At 37.1% G+C, this 24,340-nt stretch overlaps 1 protein-coding gene across 2 annotated transcripts in view; it reads right to left on the reverse strand.

Moving 5' to 3' along the window:
* fbxw7 (F-box and WD repeat domain containing 7) overlaps positions 1 to 24,340 on the reverse strand; it is a 170,964-nt gene that overhangs the window by 83,369 nt on the left and 63,255 nt on the right. The window lies entirely within an intron of this gene.

Here is a 24,340-nt window from a genome sequence, read left to right on the forward strand (position 1 = left end):
AAAATAGGCACTCCAGAGCGAGTCTTTTAAGGTCAGCTCTGGGGTCCTGACTGCAGTCTGGGAGGGGCATTCCACATGCCCTCCGGCGAACAAACGGAAATCCTTGCCATGGCAGCTCAAACGGTTTCTGGTCTTGACTAAAGGCTGCCATTCACAATCTGCAGTGACAACTTCCCCTAGAAATAGGAGCCAAAAGAACGCCAAGCGCTATTAGCATAAACAGCATAAAATACTTACACATATTTTGAATCATGAGATACAAAGACATTCCTATTTATAACACAAATAAACACTTTAGTGCCTTTAAAATTGAACAGTCTACATACTGAACTGTGTGCAGATTAACATGATTTAGAAAAACAAAAGTTGAGGTGTTATGTTAAATCTAAACCATCTAGACTTTCTGTAATTTTATTAATGTCATTAGCGAGTTTAAAGTAAAACATTCAAATCCTGTTGTTTTGTTATCATTTCTGAATTTTGCAAATGTTCAATTCAGCTAAGCATAAATGAATATATAAAATAAAGGCTGTGTTGAATTAAATTACAAAAGTGTTCTCTGTCATGATAACTACATATTAAGCAAAAAGAACCATGAATCAGTATTTTAGTACTTAACAGATACATGTTTTACAGCATTGAAAAGTTAGAATAAACTGAAATGGAACTCCAAACAATTTTTCTAAAATAAAATGTGTTACTATAATGGTAACAGGCTTGCTTTTTGTCTGATGTACTTAGAAAACAACTTAACATTTTGAAAATATATGTAAAGCCTTGCCAATTCAAGAAATACAAAACATCTTATCTTTTTGAAGAAAAATCCATCCATAGTTGTATTTATGTTTAGCCCTTTCACAATGTAACCTTGAGTTGTTAACTGACATGCTGAAATCAATATTACACTAAAATAGAAAGATTCCTATGCTGATAGGGTTTTTTCTTACCCTGGCTTCCGTTTTATTATTGTTATTATTCAGACAGATACGACTATATTAAATGTAGTCTATAGTCTGTAGTATTTTCATAATCTTTAATACTGCCGTTTCGGCCCATTCTCTCTCATTGAAGAGGCTTGTGCATCAAGCAGAGGTCAATTCTATTTTAATAGCCTTCAAGTGTAGTTTGACTTTGTAAAAGCCTTTGTCAGTTCTGGAGAGTCTAGAAAAAAAATACTAAACCAATAGAAAATGAAAACTTTTTTTTTCCCCAATTACTGTCATCAATATAATCCAAAAACACAAACAATACGAACCACCTTCAATATTAACATGTCTGGTCTAGACCAAAGGTTGGGAACGACCCTTGACATTTCAAGTCGGCAAGGTCTCCTTTGCCTGGTTTTCCAGGGCCGCTATGTAAACGGGCACAGACACTCACCCTCCTGCGGCAGAATGGCAGCCCCTGCGTAATGATGTTGATATTGAAGATCTTCAGCACATTCTGGTGTGGCAGAGTCTCCTTTACCACCACCTTTGGATCAGCCAACGGCAAGCCCTGGCCAACAGGCACCTTTTCAACTGGCTTTGACATCCTCCTCCGGTGGCTGGCCGCCGAAAAGCCAGGGATGGGGCAATGCCGAAGCATCGCCAAGACTGGCTAGTAGGTCATCTCTGATAGGAAACTAAGGGCAGGAGTGAGGACACTGATGAAGAGGGCGAGCGAACCCAAGTCCTTATTATGCGTTTTATTTTCGTCTCCCTCAAGCTCAAACCAACTGTACCGCTTCTACTACTCTGCTGTTTCTGTCCACTCAAAGTTCAAGTTCCAGCGAAAGAGTTGCCGTCTATAAACTCACCCTGTCAGCTACGTCACACACAGCTCCTGCCAATCTGCACAGCTGGTGCCATGCCTTCTGACGGACCTCCCCTTCCCAAGTAATTTTGGAATCCTCTAACCAGACCACCTCAGGAATGTGTCCAACACGCGGTGTCTTTTAATATGGGAGATCACAAGCATACTTAACACATAAACCCAAACTTCACTTCATGTATTTTTCTTGATTAATTTCCAACTGATACACATGCAAAGCAGATAGCCACAGTCTAAAACTTTAACTAAATACATAATACATTGAAAAATGCAAAGGTTTTGTGTATATTTCAGATTTTCCAGATACCCTGAAGAGGACATTTTTGTAGTGAAAAAATGAATAGATGAGCTATTGAAATATGTCCCTGCTTCTGGGACGAACATTAAACAGACTACATTTCACATTCCCATACTTTCCTATACACTCAAGTTGTTTGCACTGACTGTATTTCACTCCTTCAGCAAAGAGATGTATATCTGTTTTGTAAAATTACCATCCTACTGGCACTTTAGGGTGATGCTTTGTATTACCTTCTCTCTCTTTTGTGGTGATAAACAAGTCTGTCAGGATGATACAGACATTCTGGACATGAAAAACCCAGCAGTATGTGTATCATAAGGAATATAAAAGTAATTTATGTTCCTAACAATACTGTAGATGCTTAAAAGACTAATTAAAATAAATACATGTTTAAAAATTATCCCAATAAATCTTAGTTTTAGATTTGTTTTCAATTATTCACAGATTTAATATCCAGATATAGAATACAAATTAAAATTATTCACTATTAATTTGAAACAATGTTATTGGGAGATTCATTTTTTTTAAATTAAACATTAAGATGTCTTTTGTTGAATACTGATTTTAGCCTAGACAAAACTGAACTGAAATGACAGGGACACCTTTGACTGGTTAATTTAAGGATAAGCATTTCCAATAGAAACAATCAGGTCTATATCCTTTATAATGTGCAAACAATACTTCTAATTCATTACCAGAAGATTATATGGCAAAGATGGGGTTTTTTTCCCCCCACAATTCTAAAATCACAAAAACCACTGAATTAAAACTCCCTGGTTTCTGAACAACAAGCAGTTTTCACACAGAAAACGTGGTACGCACACAGAATGTCCATATTCTTGTGTAAATTAAAAATCTAATTTTCAGTTCTGGTTGAAGGAATTAAAAGCATGAGATTTTAAAATACAGATGTAATAAATGGTGCCAAAAATGTCAATGAATTCCAGAGAGCTACTTTTTTGTGAAATTTAAAAAAAGAAGAAAAAAAATGTATCGTGTCTATCAGATTCAGACTAACTTGAGACGGACAATTTGCCATGCATGCACCACTGAGCTCGATCTTACAAACATGATCAGGCCAATGTAATTTGTAGGAATTTCAACAATTTCTAGGATTTAACCTTGGGTCTTGTAGAATGCAATGCTTTGCTTTAGGTTTAAAGGAATGTTCTCTCCTGAATGCCATGCGGTTTTAGACAACGTCTATCTATAAACACTTTTTAGTATAAATCCATGATCTGGTAACTTGAAATTAACATGCAGTTCCATTTTCCATGATGCTTTGTACATCTTATCAAACACTGCATAGGATATAATTGAGTAATACCAGATTATCCATTGTAAGCTTATTGGAAGTATTATACTACTTTTATGTCACCATTGCAATATGTAGTTTGAGGTTGTAAGTAATCCTGGACAAGGGCATCTACGAAGAAATACTTCCTAATTGGGCATAGTAACTTACCAGAACAGAACACAAAATGTATGGATTAAATAGACTAGAGGAACAATAATGTATGTGGACACATTTTTATATGCATTTTTTACATTTTAAAAGCTGGGTCACTTATTAATAATTGTATGATTACTATTGAGATGACAGATTACTCTACCCTGGCCATCAGAATGTGTTGACAAAATAGCAGTATATAATGCCAAATTAAAGTTTGATTTGATTAATTTCTCTGTTTTAAAGACAGCATAAAGCATTTATATTGTTATAATCAAGTATTAGTACATTTAAATATTAGGCTAGGTGACAATTAAATGAAACGTTGTGTTTGTGTACAAAACTCTAGGTTGTTTTCTCGTAAGTATTTTAATTTAATACCCCTAGAATGTGACTACACTAATGGCAGTGTTGTGTGAAATAAAAACAGTTTAGTGCGAAAATAATTTGCAGTAATCAGAGGTGTTTAGATAGGCTTGACAAGGAGCTAGGTTTTTAATTTGGTTTTATTTCTTGCCATTCACTGTATATGATAAATGTTTTGCACACAATTCCACTACCTGTATCCTGAGAGAGAGAGAGAGAGAGAGAGAGAGAGAGAGAGAGAGAGAGAGAGAGAGAGAGAGAGAGAGAGAGAGAGAGAGAGAGAGAGAGACTACTCTTCATGGCAATCATGGCCACGAGAGTGTGTGGATTCAATATATACAACCTCAGTCAACAGCGCTAAGAAAACAAAACACTGAGGAAGGAAACATATACAAATCTTATTAAATGTATACAACAATTCCTACTTGAAGTGTTCACTTTGGACTGGAAATAAAAAGGAAGCAAGGCCGGGATTAAATCAACACTTTGACCCACCCGCTAATTGAAAACTACAGAACTGTACTCAGTGGGGCTTCATTTTTAGTAAGAAAAACATAAATATAACCGCTATGATATACAGGTTTGTAGTTTGCTATTAGTGGGTGGGTCAAAGTTTTGATTTAATCCAGCCCCCAAGATAAAGTGATCTTACTTGAACAACCTATGATTTGCCAATGATTTTCATTACAAAAACACTTGAAGACCTCGATCTTCAAATTCAAGAACTCTGGGATGGAAGTAAGAAAACATTACTCAAAATGACCAAAGTCATGGTCAACAGGTTTGATAAAATTAGGAATAATTCAGTTGATCAAAAGATAGCCTACTTGAACTCAAAAGTTATGTTTACCTCGAACAACCCTTGGAAAACAAATCAACGCAGATGGCGATCTTATGAAAGAAACCAAAGGAGGGTGAAAATGGGATGGAGTACATTTGGAAGAAACAGCACGCTATTGAAAGGAAATGTACACATCTTCCTGAAGCAATCAGTGTTAGATCAATGCATACTACCAGTGCTCACTTACGGCTATGAAACCTGGGCACTAAATGACAAAATGATGCAGAAACAGATATGATTAAACAAATATGTAAATATTGTTGCACTTTATGTGGATTAGCCAGTTCACAAGTGAAAACCTCAAAATCTAAGGGAGCTGCAGAAATTGTGCCGGAGGGTTGGTCACAAATCCCTCCTGAAAAGTGCCAGAATCTTATGAAATTACACAGCAGTATCATCAGTGCCATCCAACTCAAATGAGGATGCATACATTTCTGATTGTGGGAATGTGAATAAAGGTGATTTTTGAAGTGCTTTCATTTGTTAAACATGATGTTACTCTAAGCAAGGTTATTATTATAAATATACCTAATTTTTAAATGTATTTAAGGAAAAGACTATGAAATAAAACTAATAAGAGTTCACCTGCTGGTTAGATCCTTCTGGATTTTTTTTTTTTTTGCCGTCTGCAACCCCTCAAATGTTTTTTCACACCCAACAGTTTGAGAAACACTCCCATAGTTTTCCCCACTTTCTTATGAATATATATATATATATATATATATATATATATATATATATATATATATATATATATATAATCTTAATAAGGTCAGAGAACATGTTACTTTCTTTCAGTTCAAGGCAAATGTAATAACCTATCCTGTCTCAAAGTGCTCTGGAATGATGTGGGCATGTGGCAACCCTCATGTGGTCTCTGAATTAACAGCTTCTACCCAATAACAGTTGATTTCAACAAATTCTAGTTTTAGATCTTGTGAAGTTTGTGAAACTGATGTACTGTTACACCCCAAACAACTATCAATAACCAGCTTTAAACAAAAGCAACAAATACAATACCATCAAAAACTAAAATGGCAAAAAGACAATTCAAAATAAAAGTCCATCTATAGGTCTGAAATACATTATAAATAAGAAAAATAAGAAAACATAAAAAACCTTTAGCATATGGTGCTTCAGATGTTTTAATCAACAAGTTGATGCCAACTGGTGTAGCCAGCTGACTCATGTTTCATACTTCCCCGGCCCCACCCAACATCCTAGTGCAACTGGGCAAGTCTAGAAATCTTATAATCTCCCACACACAGGCCTGTCTGTCAGTGTCACTGGCCACTGTAGCTGGCTCCTTCTGCACAGGTGTTGCAGTGGGAGACTGCAAATACTTGCCAGAGAATGAAAGTAGGATAATTTTACATTCTACAATTTCTCTGATATGTCTTTGCTTCTTGAACTGTGGGACTTTTGGGTGCAAGTGGATTATCTATCCCCAAGTGCCCTCCCCTGGGGTCCTGAAGAAACCCCTGCATCAAAACAGCATCAGGTGGCTGGATGCAGTTTCTCACCACAGAGCTCCAGGTGAATGGCTACAAAATGGCACATTTATTGAATGGAAGGAAGAAAAAAAAAAAAAAAGACTACATATATAATTCCACTTTTTTTTTTTAAATTCAAGTCTCTTTCTGCTAGTAACTGTTACATAAAAAATGCAAGGCAGACCTTAATCTGGAAGTATTATTCATCCTGCTGACAGTCATTAAAAATTCAGGTGTCAATTAATCTTTCAATCTTACATGTATATATATATATATACACTCACCTAAAGGATTATTAGGAACACCTGTTCAATTTCTCATTAATGCAATTATCTAACCAACCAATCACATGGCAGTTGCTTCAATGCATTTAGGGGTGTGGTCCTGGTCAAGACAATCTCCTGAACTCCAAACTGAATGTCTGAATGGGAAAGAAAGGTGATTTAAGCAATTTTGAGCGTGGCATGGTTGTTGGTGCCAGATGGGCCGGTCTGAGTATTTCACAATCTGCTCAGTTACTGGGATTTTCACGCACAACCATTTCTAGGGTTTACAAAGAATGGTGTGAAAAGGGAAAAACATCCAGTATGCGGCAGTCCTGTGGGCGAAAATGCCTTGTTGATGCTAGAGGTCAGAGGAGAATGGGCTGACTGATTCAAGCTGATAGAAGAGCAACTTTGACTGAAATAACCACTCGTTACAACCGAGGTATGCAGCAAAGCATTTGTGAAGCCACAACACGTACAACCTTGAGGCGGATGGGCTACAACAGCAGAAGACCCCACCGGGTACCACTCATCTCCACTACAAATAGGAAAAAGAGGCTACAATTTGCACAAGCTCACCAAAATTGGACAGTTGAAGACTGGAAAAATGTTGCCTGGTCTGATGAGTCTCGATTTCTGTTGAGACATTCAGATGGTAGAGTCAGAATTTGGCGTAAACAGAATGAGAACATGGATCCATCATGCCTTGTTACCACTGTGCAGGCTGGTGGTGGTGGTGTAATGGTGTGGGGGATGTTTTCTTGGCACACTTTAGGCCCCTTAGTGCCAATTGGGCATCGTTTAAATGCCACGGCCTACCTGAGCATTGTTTCTGACCATGTCCATCCCTTTATGACCACCATGTACCCATCCTCTGATGGCTACTTCCAGCAGGATAATGCACCATGTCACAAAGGTTGAATCATTTCAAATTGGTTTCTTGAACATGACAATGAGTTCACTGTACTAAACTGGCCCCCACAGTCACCAGATCTCAACCCAATAGAGCATCTTTGGGATGTGGTGGAACGGTAGCTTCGTGCCCTGGATGTGCATCCCACAAATCTCCATCAACTGCAAGATGCTATCCTATCAATATGGGCCAACATTTCTAAAGAATGCTTTCAGCACCTTGTTGAATCAATGCCACGTAGAATTAAGGCAGTTCTGAAGGTGAAAGGGGGTCAAACACAGTATTAGTATGGTGTTCCTAATAATCCTTTAGGTGAGTGTATATATATATATATATATATATATATATATATATATATAAAGTTTTTATTGTGCAGTTTGCTTTCAAGATATTATTTCTGAAGAGACATTAGGTACTATAAACTGTAACGGTTGTTAAATAAGATCTCTATACATGTGGTGTAAAAACCTACTGGATCAGCACTACCACACTCCGACCATAACTTAATTTTCATAACTCCCTTAATCTCAGTGATTTTCTTTTACACACATAAAACCAAAGCAGACTCTTCACACAACACAGCAAGGGAAAAGCCAGTTTAATCCCCTGCTGCACATTTGAAAGCTACAAGGCTTGGCTGAAAGATTAAATGAACCTGCCACAGGGGCAAGACATACTTAGCCTGAACTGAATTGCCAAAACACAGCGAGCAAATTTACTGTTAAATTGAAAATGGAAAATGGAAAATGGAAAATTTCCATATTTTTTTCTACTGAACTGAGACAGTTTGGTTTCATTTCTTCCTTACCAAAGGACTCTGTGTGGTATGATTACATGAGCATTTGAAAGGTGAAAAAGAAGGAAGTAATCACTGGTATGTGATAAGAAGCGGGACATATTCCTCTACATGTCATGCAGGATTTAAAAAGATACATACCTAGTGTCTATAGTAAGGAAACCCCAGCTGCATTTTCCAAAACCTGACTTGAGGGCTAACTCTCAAGGTCCGAAAAAATGCATTTCAAAAGTTTCCCCACACATTTACTCTACTGAGGCAGAATTCAAAATGCTGTCTGGAGAGGTTGGTCAGATTATTATGTTTTACCAACCCAATTACAATCAATTACAAACTAATAAGAGTTAATTTGCTGGATAGACCCTTCTGTCACACAAAAAGCTGCCATCAGTGTTAGAGTTGTCAAAATTTGGATTGAATCTGGCTCACATTTTGAGACTTTTTTTTTTTTGCTTCCTGCAACCCCCAAAATGTTTTTTCATGCCCACCAGTTTGAGAACGACTCCCCTAGTTTCTAAGTTTTCCAATGAGCAGGCACAACCACTGTATACAATTGTAGTTGAAAGTATACACAATTCATTTGAAAGGTATTCTGTGACTCATTTACTTTAATAAAAAAAAGTTAATTAAAAGATTTTTGGTATAGAAATGTGTTTAGAGAGGCTGGTAAACTTTTGACTGCCACTCTATAGAAATCAATGAGGTGGCAGCCAACAGAGACAAACAGACAAGAGGACACATGTGGTCATGAAGAGGAAATGCTCTTGGATTATTCCATGCCAACTGCATGTATATAAATATCCCTCTTCTCCTTTTAGGACAGTGTGTTCTTGCTTCTAATCCCGATTTTTTATTTTTATTTGAATAACTATCTGCATGTATCACAGTGAAATGTGCTCTATAGAGATTGTGAAAGAGCTCAAGCTATGCTGGCGGACTGTAATGACTGATGAGATAAACCTCTACTAAATAGATTATCTTCTATCATCTTCACTGTTCTGTTATGTAAAACTGTAAGCTCAACCATTTGAAGCCACAAAACTGTTCTGAAAACCACTTGATGTTAAAGAGGCCCTTTTTAATTTGTTTTGTTTAATATCAACACAATAATGCACAGTTGTATTCCATTTTGTCCCACAATACAGTTCCATGCTCAATTCTCAAAAAAACAATGAAGGTAAGAAATTCCATCTTTCCGCTTATATAGAGCATTATCAATGACATTGATGTCTGCTAGAAGTACAGTCGCTCAAACATGTAAATCCTGTGTCCCCCTTACCCTCCCCCAACCTCTCCCCTGATCCATCAAAAATTCCAAAGCAATCTGTTTGATCCTCTATCGAGGAGAACTATGTGCTCTATTAACCTTATTATCTCCTGATGCGTTCTAAGTCCCCACTGTATCATGTCCCTGAAGGACAGTCACTGCAACAACTTCTGACATTCCTTTCTTTTGGACGTCTTTGAGCAGATAACATTCAGTTGATTAATTTGGCCAAAGCACAGACAGACGGGAAACAGGATTAATTAATTATCTTGGGATCAAGGAAGTTTGAAGACACTGCAGCTGCTGCTTCTGACTCAGAGCATAGATCACTCATTTAATTAGCTGGTTCCTCCCTGTGGCTGCATTTGGCTACTACAAAGAGAAACTATCACATTTGACTTCTCTCAGAGTGATAACAGCTGAAGCTCCTGATCCTTGATCATTAAGGAATGTGAAAGATGTGCATTACATTACTCATGCATTTTTTTTCTTTTTAACCTCAGCAGGTATTATATGTAATTTTAAACTTACAAGTGAAAGAAGACCGTAACATGTAGCAGCTATAGCACTGCACTGCACTACACTATAGTCAATATTTATTTAAGTATACCTTCCTGAGCATAAGATCTGCATAACAAAATGTAGGGCAATTATTTACAATGTGCCGACTCACTCAAGATAATCATTCTTGTTCATCAAACGCATTTGACTGTCAATGAACTGTAATATAGGGGATCATTTCATCTCCCATTTGGCCTGAAATTAATTTGTGATCAATGTTTGTGTATGGGTGACAGCAGTGCTATGGAACTGTACTGTGTGGATAATACAACTACAATTAAGATGATACATTAATTAAAATGTCAGCTGTCTGAAAGCTAATGGATACTTAATTAAACACTATGGGAAATATTGGACAGAACGCAAAGGAAAAAATAAAATGTGTAGAGGTTAACAATGGTGTAATGTGGTAGTGTTGCGAGAGGGAAGACAGAAGTTCAAACAGAGGGCACTGTATTACCTGGCTACTGGATGGGGGTATAGAGAAGATACACACAGGAAAAAATATATCAATATGTGTTTCCCTTTCAAAATAGCCTGAGTAGTACTAACCCAGAAATAAGTGCTGCTGCAGCAGTGTGTTTATTTATGTGAACAAGAAAGTGAGATGCATTCATGTGGAAAGCAACAGCTCCATTCCAAGAGACAGGCATGTGTTTTTCTTGGATAGAGGGGTATCAGAAGAGGACACGGTAGCATGTGTGATACCTCCCTTCATGTTATTCCCACAAAGTCCTTCTGGAATCAGCTTAAATTACCAAACCAAAAAGCTGGTCGCAAAACAAAATTGCATATTGCATTTTCTTGCTCTTACTGCATCATTATGTGCATACGGTACCTGTTCAACTTGAAACTCACCAGCAGCAGCAAAAACATTGGTTTCAGGAGGCACACAATGCATAAAGCGTAATTATATTAACTCCAACAGCTTTGTCTGCGTCCAAGAAATGCCACTCTCTCACACATTACTCCTCCTTTAGTTACACTTGACTCCTCTTTGAAGCACATAGCCCTCCTCCTTGAGTTGCATGCAAGTCCTCTTCCATCATCAAGTAATTTATAAATATCTGTATCCCTCCTTTTATAGTAAAGTTATGTTTAAAGTCTAATGATTAAGGCTAAATGTATTAAATAGCAATAATGAATAATACAAATGAATAACCTAGCATAACAATAAACCTTGTGCTATGCCACCTAAATATAGCTGCAAAACGGCAATGCACTGGTGTCCAAGGTAACCAGGCAGAACAGAGAAATGTACGAATAAAATTGACTTTACAAATATGAGAGATTAGCTTTACATAGAATTAGGAAATAAGTTTCCCAACACTCATTTTATGCTGATGCCAAAACAGCAGCATGTATACAATACACAACTATAAGGACTTTTCAGGGATTACTCAACAGCCACACATTTTTATTATTGTTGTAATTGTTCATATTTATTTCAAATCCAGCATAATAATCTATTGTATAATGTAAAATCTATTAAGCTTTCAATGTATTATGTTTCATTACAGCTTCAGTGGTTTCAAGTGCCAACATCCTTTCTTACTACCCTAATATTCAAACTGAAAATCTTAGAAATCCTTGGGGCTGTTGCTGATGGTTCAAAGGACCTTTTGTATCTCAGACATTCGAAGGTTCATCACATGATATTCACACTTTGTTTGTTTGTTAAAACAATCCATTGGAAAATACTTTATCATACATCAGATGGCACCAATTTGCCAATTTCAAATTGCAGCAATAAAAAACCTCCAAGTAGCCTAACTAACACTAACACTGAACATTATAGATTTTATTATGAAAAGAACCTTGCTTGAACACTTAACTGTAATTAAAATGCCACTGCCACAAACCCAAGTGCCACTCCACTCAACGACAATATAGAAAACTCTAAATCTACAGAAGAAGGAACAACCAATCTTCAGGAACACTTGACCAGCATCATTTATAATAACTGACATAAGGTATAATAATGGGATGTAAACTATTATTTGCAACATTTAATAATCCTGTGTATATTTTGTTGCATTTAAAACCAAAGTTTGTTTCTCTTAAATGTGTGAAAGTTTGTAGTACAATTAATCTAGTGCCAGGTATTATTTTACTAAACTCTTGTTCATTTTCATATTGCTGTTCTTTCTCTATTATAATAACCTTTATAGTATATTAAAACCAACTAATAACTAATAAAACTGCTATGTTTTTAAACTAATCATTTGTTATGAATTACATTTATAATGATTACCTGTACAAAGTAAAATTGAACCAATATATTATGATGTCATCTGTAATTTATGCGATTTGCACTTCCAAATGTCAAAGGTTAGTCTATTTTTCGCTTATGAACCTCTGAAGGTGAAAATGTACCCTTCCTTATAGCCACAGAAAATCACTAAACCAAGATCTCTTCCCTCTATCCCAATTTTCAATTAGTTATTCCAGTTATGTAGCAGGCAAGCTTGGAGCAATCTGCCAATATTCCTGGTATTTTTCAAATGACCCCTGAAGGAATCATAGTGCCTGCCCAACCTTTCCCCCTTTTCAATCCAGGCAAGACTGAGGCAGCTGTCCTTCCGGGTAATCCAATTTTGGGAAGTCCCAGACAATTCAACTAGGAGAAAGATATACTCTCAGCACATATCAGAATATTAAATGGGTAAATGTGAATATATTTCACTTAAAAATGAAAATATAATTATGACGTTATTCTGATAAAATTAGTACTGGTTGAATAAAATTAAATCAGGGCAAGCAATCAACTATAGATATTTTAAACAATCTAATCATGCAACTTTTGACCCGGACAATACAAAAGTAAGAGGCATATGAACAATCACCTTGGTTTGTCTCAAATTGTATCACTGAGATATCTGCATAATCAAATAATGAGGCATTTCAAACTGCTAAAAGGAGGTTTCAAATTAGACAAAATTGTAAAAACAAAAATGGGAATAGTTTCCCATTCTTGCAAGCGTTTTTCATACAATAGTATGAGGGTTTAGTTTTCAGTATAATGTATAATACAGTGGGGGAAAAAGTATTTGATCCCCTGCTGATTTTGTATGTTTGCCCACTGACAAAGAAATGAAAAAAGTTATACATTGATTTGCATGTTAATGAGGGAAATAAGTATTTGACCCCTTCGACTTAGTACTTGGTGGCAAAACCCTTGATGACAATCACAGAGGTCAGACGTTTCTTGTAGTTGGCCACCAGGTTTGCACACATCTCAGGAGGGATTTTGTCCCACTCCTCTTTGCAGATCCTCTCCAAGTCATTAAGGTTTTGAGGCTGACGTTTGGCAACTCGAACCTTCAGCTCCCTCCACAGATTTTCTATGGGATTAAGGTCTGGAGACTGGCTAGGCCACTCCAGGACCTTAATGTGCTTCTTCGTGAGCCACTCCTTTGTTGCCTTGGCTGTGTGTTTTGGGTCATTGTCATGCTGGAATACCCATCCACGACCCATTTTCAATGCCCTGGCTGAGGGAAGGAGGTTCTCACCCAAGATTTGATGGTATATGGCCCCGTCCATCGTCCCTTTGATGCGGTGCAGTTGTCCTGTCCCCTTAGCAGAAAAACACCCCCAAAGCATAATGTTTCCACCTCCATGTTTGACGGTGGGGATGGTGTTCTTGGGGTCATTCCTCCTCCTCCAAACACGGCGAGTTGAGTTGATACCCAAGAGCTCGATTTTGGTCTCATCTGACCACAACACTTTCACCCAGTTCTCCTCTGAATCATTCAGATGTTCATTGGCAAACTTCAGACGGGCCTGTACATGTGCTTTCTTGAGCAGGGGGACCTTGCGGGCGCTGCAGGATTTCAGTCCTTCACGGCGTAGTGTTACCAATTGTTTTCTTGGTGATTATGGTCCCAGCTGCCTTGAGATTATTAACAAGATCCTCCTGTGTAGTTCTGGGCTGATTCCTCACCTTTCTCATGATCATTGAAACACCATGAGGTGAGATCTTGCATGGAGCCCCAGACCGAGGGAGACTGACAGTTATTTTGTGTTTCTTCCATTTGCGAATAATCGCACCAACTGTTGTCACCTTCTCACCAAGCTGCTTGGCGATGGTCTTGTAGCCCATTCCAGCCTTGTGTAGGTCTACAATCTTGTCCCTGACATCCTTGGACAGCTCTTTGGTCTTGGCCATGGTGGAGAGTTTGGAATCTGATTGATTGATGGCTTCTGTGGACAGGTGTCTTTTATACAGGTAACGAGCCGAGATTAAGAGCACTCCCTTTAAGAGAGTGCTCCTAATCTCAGCTCGTTACCTGTATAAAAGACACCTGGGAGCCAGAAATCTTGCTGATTGATAGGGGATCAAATACTTATTTCCCTCATTAACATGGAAATCAATGTATAACTTTTTTGAAATGCGTTTTTCTGGATTTGTTTGTTGTTATTCTGTCTCTCACTGTTAAAATACACCTACCATTAAAATTATAGACTGATCATTTCTTTGTCAGTGGGCAAACGTACAAAATCAGCAGGGGATCAAATACTTTTTTCCCTCACTGTACAAACAATACTAGAGAGCGCCCAGCGATGGACTGGTGTCCCATCCTGGGTGTATTCTTGCTTTGCAACCTATGCCTGCCAGGATCGGCTCCGGCTTCCTCGCACCCTCACCAGGATAAGCGAAGATGGATGGATGGATAGATGGATGGATGGATGCTAGAGAGGTAAACATACAAAAATATGCACTACATCTAACAGTGAAACTATTCAACATAGACTAGGCAGCGTTGCCAGATTGGTCAATTTCAGACCCAAATTGAATTTCTTCACCCATTGTGTGCAGTAAAAATGGCTTTGAGTGGGTACCTAAAACTCTTAATGTGTATTATAAATGGCATGCATGAATGCACATTTTGCATTTCAAATCTGGCTTTTTGGAATTGCTGACTGAATCTCAACTTGCCTTAAACTAAGTAAAATGATTCACTGCTTGTGGATAGCAATGGGACAGCTGCTTCAGGAATATGGAGAGATTCAGGGATTGGCTAGAAAGTTTTACAAGGAGTTGTATATGGCTGAGGTTGTGGACGAGTCGGTGGAGGCGGAGCAGTTCCTCATGGACCTGCTTGTGGTGCCAAAGGTGGAGAAATTGTGGATCGTGGGGGAGATGACACTGAGCTTTTTGAGGCTCAATGGCCTGAACAATGGAAAACTGCCAGGCATCGACAGCATACCAGTGGAGTTTGATCAAAATGTGTGGCCTCGGATTGGAAAAAGATGTGCTGTGGTTACAGAGAGCATGCAGGACTGTGAACCGCCTATGAGCTGTCAGTGTCCAGTATTGCCTTTACTGTCCAAGAAAGGACCTGTCGCACATCAACAACTGGCACCAATAATTCTTCTGTGCTGGGATGATAAGATTCTGTTTAAGGCTTTGGCTAATCGGTTGCATACAGTGATCAATTCTGTGGTTCAGTCTGAACAGACAAAAAAAAGTACTGTGTGTGCTTCCAGTCTCTCTGGTCTCCTATCCTTAGATAGGAAAAGGCCTTTTATAAGAGTAGATCACACATATCTTAGGCATTTTGGCTTTGGTCCCAGGTTTGAAGGGAAAATTGAAGTCCTCTACCGTAAGGATTTTTGAGTAGTGAAGCTCAATGGTGTGCTTAACTTTCCTTTTCCCATCCAAAGGGGAATCTGTCAAGGTTGTCCCTTGTCCAGAGTGTTATATACAAGGTTATACAAGGGACTAAGGGATAGGTAGCCTACATGACCTTTGCTAAACACCACTCTGTCAAGAGTCTTTTCTCACCAATAATTGCATTAAAACAGCAAGAATAAATATAATGCCTGAAAAAATTAACAAATATATCAAATAAAAAAAAATGCCACATCACACAGGCATTCCCCTGCCTCAACATGCTATAATTTTCATCCATAGAAATTGCTTGTCTCAGGGCTTTGGCCACAGTACTACTTGCACTAGCACTTGCTGGCTTCTCTGCAGACATGTATTATATTAATATAGTTTATGGGCTTTACTATTTTACTTTACTTTTTTGCCTTACACAGAGGAATTTAACAGCATTGCTCAGAGAAGCAAATGTAAACACAAAATACAAGATGAACACTGACTGGTTGGCTGGTGGTCCTTAAATCATTAAATGAATAATAATATTTATCATAATGGTTTATATTGTGTCTGTACATTTTTACAAAGAACATAACAGCACAAGGTGTGAGTTTTAAAGTGAACATACTTGAAGCTTGACACCTGTATATGATTATAGTGAAGTGTAGGCCACAGGCTAAGCATTTAATATTGCTCACATACAAATTACATGTTTACACTGTACTTAATACACATGTTAAAGTGTGTGTGATTATGTATTAAGTTCAGTAAAATACAGAAAATTGAAGTCCAAACCCTAGAACACATGATTATTGTAAATAATTTCCATTTCAAAAGCTCCAATATTGTCAGAAACTATTAAGGCTTTTTTTTTATTATTTTCTTTTAACAATATTATGGAGTAACAATAACAATTTTGTATGAAGGACAAAAGGTTCTACTTAAAGTTTAAAAACACCATAATGTATACCTTATTGAATGTTATAGGGTTTCATCTGTTTGTCTAGATTTGTCCACTCTAGATCTAATTTAAAAATGTCTACAAAATGTCCTATGGTGTGACATTTTAGTTAAAAAGATTGCTATAATGATTGTTGGAAAACAGTGTAGGCCTAAATATTAATTTCATATTACTGTTAACTTTATCAAAAACTCTTCTAAAAGGTTACATAATTACTACAGTTGTATTATGCCCTTTTCGTTGATATTGCAAAACTTTACAGAGCATTAATTTATTAAACTGTGCATAAGTGTACATACATTTGAATTATATAATGTGTGATGCAATAACATCAAAATAAAAAATACAAATATTAGAAAACAATGGGAATAATTTTGAAACGAAAAAGACCTTTTACATTTTTGCTTTAGTTTTCAAAATCAACACATTGAACACAGAAGTAAATATGGATGGCAACAATCATTTTCTGAACTCTTCGTGCAACTATAATTTGGAATTATTCTGTTCCTAAGTTGCCAGCAATTTTCAGTAATACTGACAAGTAAGTAAAATTACAAATTGCAAACAATTTGAACATTGTTCTTTATAACTCAATATATTATTTCTTACAAAGTTATAATATCTGTTTGGGTGAGGTTGATCTATACTTGCATAATATCCTTTTCTAAGGGTGACACCTAAGCACATACAAGATGGACATGTCCTGGAGATTAATTTACCTACATGTAAATGTATTGGGTTCGCCTAAGGCTTATATGGTATACTGGCGTCAAAACTGAAGTGTTTTGACTGGAAAGTCAGAAATGAAATAATGCATGTTTTACTAAAATATAATGAAATGTTAGTCCACAGTGAGCAGTTTTATGGAATATGATTTACAGAGAGATAATACAGCAAGACCAAAGTACAGGTGCCAACATCCTAACAGCTGACATCACTGGAGAAAAGCTACTGTTGCTATGCAGTACATCTCTTTCTTTATCAGTGCTGGCTCCAGCTCAGTTGTCAAGCAGAATATTACCTCCCTCATAACATCAACCCCTACAGTTCCTATGAATGTGACTTCACTCAATATTCAATTATTAAAGAACTGTGTTTGACAGCCCAGTCACACTGGCCTCCAAGATAATACCCAGACCTTTACAAATATCCGCATGCGGTTAACTTTTTATGTGCACTGAAACATTGCTCTCCCTAGTCTGTACCAGTGTTCAGTTTGAATTTCTGCAAAGAATACAGAATTGTTGTGTTTGCCCGATAAAGTACACTTGCTTTCACATCTTCGAATTTAAATTCAAAGACAGCACCTACAGGGCAATCTCAGACTCATTCATATTTCAACATGTTTACCTTATTTTAGAAAAACATTTCTCAATATAAAACTAAGATTCTAAGATAAGCTTTTCATGGGATAACAGAAGGTCAAATTGTGTTATATACACCTATGTGTACAATCTTTATAAAACCATCTATTTCACACCAAATGGTCTCTAAAACCCTGCAAAACTGCAATATTATTTAAAATGATACATTTAAGATAGAATTTTGCATTTCCCTGTCAAGTCCCCATATAAATATATTTAATCTTGGGCTCCAGTTAAACAATTAAAGGATAGGATATGAACCTAGTACCCCCAAGTCATTTTCTGTATAGACTTGTTTTGGCATTGTGGAGCAGTCTTTCTTGGGAATACAAAAATCCCCATTTCATCTCGTCAGTGAAGCACCCAGGTATCAGAAGGATGTTGGCAATGAAAGCACTGTGAGCATTATCTAGAGGGCCTCCAGTTCCAAAAACTCTGAACAATCTGCCTGGCATGATCAATGACACACAGGGCACTGCTTTAATACTGTCAGCTAGGCTATATAGCAGAGAATATGGGCTTCCTTTGTGCCCGGGATATATTGTCTAAGAGAAAGCATTTTATTCAATACAAACTCAGCCATCAGGACACAATGGGTAAACCTAACACATTAAATCTATCTAGAACAATGCCATATCAACAAAAATACATCACCAAAACACTGACACGTTCAAGTTGCACAAAGCAGTACATCAAGGATGCAAAATCTTTACAAAACTCTTCACGACAATCCTTAAATAAATGTTCAAGACATTGGAATGGGAAGAATGAGGAATCTTTTGAAGATGGTAATGGTGAAGACAACTCAACTCAACAGCATCACCCCTCCACCCGGTACTTCCGTTATCCCTCGAACATCCACTGCCGAACACTGATATTTTGCTCCGGCATCGGCATTGATATTTTGCACCTCGTCATTTACAAATTAATCACATGTAAGTGTAAAGTAAATAATTCAGACAAAAGGATAATCAAATAACAGTTTGGTCAAAATGTATTGGATAAAATGAAAATGGTCCAATGATCAGCTATGCAGTTTTAGTGTTAAACCGGTGCAGCTCTACAGGCAATTCGTGAAACCTTGGTTCATCTAGAGTTAAAGTGAGGTTTCTGTTTTCATCCATGTATAAGCAAAATAAGTAAATTGTTTTTCCATAGGCTATATGTATACACAATATAAAATGCAAACATTTTACTGAAACAAGTTCAATTACTGGTAAGACAAAACTCTTCCATGTGGAAAAATATTGTAACAACTTGCTTACTCAAGCCTTTCAGAAATGTCTTATTATATAGATTAATTAGTTTTATTACATTCAGCTATACTTTTTTCCCTTTCATTTTTTAAACAGTATATTTTTTATGCGAGACAAATGTTGTATAAACCAAACCCTTATGTTAAACTAAAAGATATTTAATGACTGCATCTCAGAATATAAAACTCAAAAGACACTTCTTAAGCAATCCAGACCTCTTCTGGTACAATGCTTGGTATTTGCGAGGTGAATAATTTCATACCAAACAGTTTATATGAAAATGGTCAATTCGAGTATGGAATCTGACACCCCTGGACTAAAGGATAGAAAAAGTTAAAGGGCTGTAAGTGACAAATGCCAACAAACACAGCTGACCCCAAAAAAGCTCAGTAGAGACCTGTACAGCTCAATTACTAATCAGCTATAGCACTATTACAGCACTGCACAGGATGATTTCAAATTGGTACGAATCCTCCATCTAGGAAAGATAAATGTATCTTATCAAGTATGGATGATGTCAGGGTATTATTCTCTTCATATACAAACAAAATCAGGGAGTACAAATCGTGGGCTTATCTGAAGCTGTGTGTCAAAGTGAAATGTCCTCTTTGTATTTACTGTCAGTCTAGGAGTCTCCTTTGAATTATAATGAATTAGGCCTAAATCAGTGAAGAGAGTATACATTAATACTACAAGATAATCTTTATATACAAATCACCAACTTCATTACGTTTCATTTTATTTTCCGTTTAACTTTTAGAAAATAACACCGTGTATGATCTAGGCTACAGAACTGTACACAAAAATAAGTCAAGCAATTTATGATTCCCACTGAAACTCATTAGCCAACATTGAGGGGGTCTTGAGAGACCGGATGGGTGTAGGAATGAAGTATCTAATTCAGGCCCTCACCCTGACCCTCAGAGCACTACACCTGTAGACCTATCTGACAAAGGGCTCAAGGTTCAAGAATGAGTCGCCATCTGCCCTGACCAGAATGCACGAGACCACTTCACTTCCTCCCAGTGCATTCTTTACAACCATTCATCATCCTCTTAACCCGTCACATTTGTACATTCCTGTCCTGACACCATTTTAGACGCAGACCAAACCACACATCTAACAACCACCCCCCTCACCTTTTAGTGGACTGCTGTGTAGGTAAGAGATCCATACATATTTACATATAAACATACATTTCCTATTGTTCATTAGAAACAATGTTTATTTTTCCTTCGTTTGGTTTAAGATTGTTAATTATACCCGATTATTTTTGTAAATTGTTTTCTGTTTCTTGAACTCTAATTTACTGAAGAAGGATTCCAGCTGATTAAAATATTGACAGTTGTATAGGCTTTAATTTTGTACATACATGACTAGGTTTTCCACTAAAGTACAAAAGACATATGTTCCCAGAAATCAATCTAGAGAGCAGCACCTTTTCATCATTAGTTACCTACACATTATAAGTGAGCCTTTATCTACTTTACACAATCAGGAGTACTGTAGTCTTTGTTCATGACATGAACTCCTTCACTTTCAGTTCCCCTGGTGGTGGGGTTTGAGAAAAGCACATCAGTGGAAACGTGATTTGACCTTTGGTTAAAGTAGTGAGAGTTAAAGGCTCAAAGATCAACTTCAGATGATGGCTTTCCAAGCACTTTAACAAAACAAAACTGTGTTAGTATTAACATGATAAAAATTGCCAGCAAAACATTGTGATTACATTGTGACTGCAGCGGTGATTGACGAAAAGGAATTCATATTAATAAAACACTTCTAAAGCTTTCAAAGCAAAAATCACTTCAAAAAAAGATGAAACCTGACAAAGATGTGTTGCTTTTTTCATATGCACCTTCAGAATATTTTGCAGTATGTGCTATAGGCCTACAAGTAATATTTTCCCCACAAATATAAAAATGAAGAAATAACAGAATTATCCAAATGCCAGTTGTAACTGTATTTAAGGATTTGTGATGCAACAGTAACTTGCTTTAAATAAGGCATGTTAAAAACATGTTATTCACAGAGAATTATGAATTAACTTTTATAGATGAAGAGTTAGAGCGTGTCCTTCCTGATCACACAAACACTGCAAATACCGACCTCTGTAATTATATCCTTAGAATTAGGTCGCTGAAAGTGCAGCCTACTTGTACACACAAAGCAAAGGAAGACCATTACAAAAATGACAAAAACAGTCAAACAAAATCTGTAGCCACAGTGAAGAATGAGTTATCCATGCAGGTCAAACTTACCAATAAGAATGCTACTTTCTTCATTGTTCTATTTCCCATACTTTTTGAAGAGTGGTGGCAGTCTTCAGCAAACTAAAACCCACAAAACTACAGCACTTAGACCACATACAGTTGCCCTGAGGACAGAATATTTTGCCGTGACATGGAGCACGTTCTACTGCATGGAACTGGATAATAAATGAGGCAGGCAGTGCATGTTCACTGGTTTCAGAGGTATCTGATGTGACTCAATTGCATCTGCTACTCCACTATGCAGAACAAAAACACATGGCATGTTTCACATAGAACAGAATTCCCATGTGTTCAGCACACATGCATACTAAAGTAACGCTCAAGGCAGAAGACATTATTCAGCACATAACACATTCCAGAGTCTCTCCTCACCGACCAGCAGAGGTCAGGCCTATTGGAAATCTATTTGCTGTCAAAGCTCTGGATAGGTACACATTATTGCGGAACTACAATTATACACTGAAAAGAATATGTATTTTTCTTATTTAGGGATTATAAGAATGGTTACATTTGTGGTAAGAGTGATTTTGTTTATAATCACATTTCCACAAAAAATCAGCTAGGTCCACATGACTTTTCACGCTGTAAAGTGCACCCTTATCAATAACTTATTAAAGGTTTTACATTTTTGTAACAAGAACAAATGCTTGTTCCTGCCAGTTAAAACAAGATACAAAGTCTAGATTTTCTTTGGTGTGAGACTATATGATGTTGCTCTGGTTACAATACAAGGTTACACTTGCATTTCTGTTAAAATTGCATTTGTTACAATTTATCATTAAAAATAATTTTGATACATTTTGTAACATTTATATAATCTTGTAGCCGTTTTTTAAATGTATACATAAGAATGATAGCTAATGATAGAGCCAAACACGGAGCAGTGGAGCAGCAGGTTTTTGCTCAGAGCTGTAGCAAGGGAAAATTGGCCTGCTACGCTGATCCAACTATTTTTCAAAATATTACTTTATTTTATGTTTGAGCATTTTAATTTAAAATTTGATTAAATGCAGGGGCAACTGGTTAACAGTGTTCACTTTGTGTCAAACCCCCAGTATTTATATGAATCAATTGCACTTGCCGTCTTCTGGGTGACGTGCATTTCATTTCCCCCACTTTCATTTTCCCAGGTGACACTGGCACATCAACAGCGCAGCTCCTCCCACAGAACCACAGTCAACCTCTCGGTTTAATTCGGGTTGTGTTCGCTTAGAACTGTGAGCACCTCAACCTGCCATGCACATGCGCAGTAGCAACCAGCCATCAGTCTTGATTGATTATGATTGGATTTAATGGAGCGCAGCCTGCTAGCAAAACAGTAATCAGTCGATAAGAGTGCCTATGTCAAGATAATTGAGGCTTAGGCTAATGCAAACTTCACAAAACTCACTCTCGTGTGGCTGGTTTCACAGACTTTTATTAATACTAGTTTCGGACTACTCTACCTAAAATAATATTGGGTAATCCGTGATTTGCTCGACCCACTATGCCCGGATTTGTAAAATCATTACAATATCAACCATTATCAAAACAAACTCACGCCTTGCATCAATTGCATGTGTAAACATTTTCTTAATCTTGCACTTAATAAACTTTGATAAATAAGCTAAACCAACCACAGACGACAACATCTTTATGGAAACTTGATTAGTTTAATCCAGAAAAGGCTAAATCTAGGACTATTTTAAACCATGTCTTTGAAAGCCACCTTGCATTAATCCAGTTTAAAAGGGCAATTTAGTCCAAGACTAGGCTTAATCCCTGTCCATGAAACCAGCCCTAAAAGTGTTCAACTGAGGTCAAGGACAATCTTATAGAACTAAGGCCACCTGGAACACATTTTCAATGCCATTTCATGCTAATTCAAGCAGAAGCCAGAGGTAAAGATTTTGCGGTCACAAAGGCAAAACTCAGAGTGGACTGGCAGGGCAATTGCCCCAGATTCCTGCCCAGCTGAGCACGGCTGTTTATTGCAGTGGGTACAGTTTGGGTAGGGAGAGTCAGAACGTATGGCAACCGTGCCGGTTATGAACGTTCAGTTCCACCTACACACATTGCAGTGATCACGGAATAGTGAAGCAGCTGTTAATTCTCTGGGCCCAAACTACCCATTAGTAGTTGCCAGTGTATTTTCAATCTCTGGTGATACAATGATATTCTAAATTTTGAAATCTATTTACGTTAGTTAGTACCTTAGTTACGAACGTTAGGACCGCTACTAAATCAAAAGAAAACGGACCTTTGTTGAAATCATTTCATGGGGCATCCCACACATGCCTCTTCACACAGAAAGTCACCAAGGTTAAGCTTACAAAAATGTTCTTCAAATGGCCAACCAGTTTATGAGAAAAGACATTGGACTTCCACCCATGCAACACAGCTGCCAAACAATGTGACCAACTGAGTTCCTTCAAACTAGTTTAAAAGTAAGGCCTAAGGCATCAACTTAAACTACATTTCATATGGTTACTGCAAGTCACTTGGAGAAGAGGAATTAAAAAAGTTAAATAAACTGCATTGATGCGGTATATAGTTTATAGAAGGAAGGATTACAGTTTAAGTTTAGAAGGATTATTATTACAGTTATGATGGTGCCTTCACACTTGTACTATATTTAAATCCAATTATATTGTTTAAGTAGGCAAAATAGTTATAGTTAAAATAGTTATTGTGAAATTAGTAGAATATCCCTTTAACATGAATAATAACAATTAAAATAAGTTTTTAGTTTATAGCCTACATGTTCCTTCCTCAGAGTGACTTTAATAACTGAAAACAGTCATCTATTAATTATCTATTGGCTTAAATAGTAACA

Source organism: Amia ocellicauda, chromosome 12, assembly GCF_036373705.1.
Source record: "Amia ocellicauda isolate fAmiCal2 chromosome 12, fAmiCal2.hap1, whole genome shotgun sequence".
NCBI classification, from domain to species: Eukaryota; Metazoa; Chordata; class Actinopteri; order Amiiformes; family Amiidae; genus Amia; species Amia ocellicauda.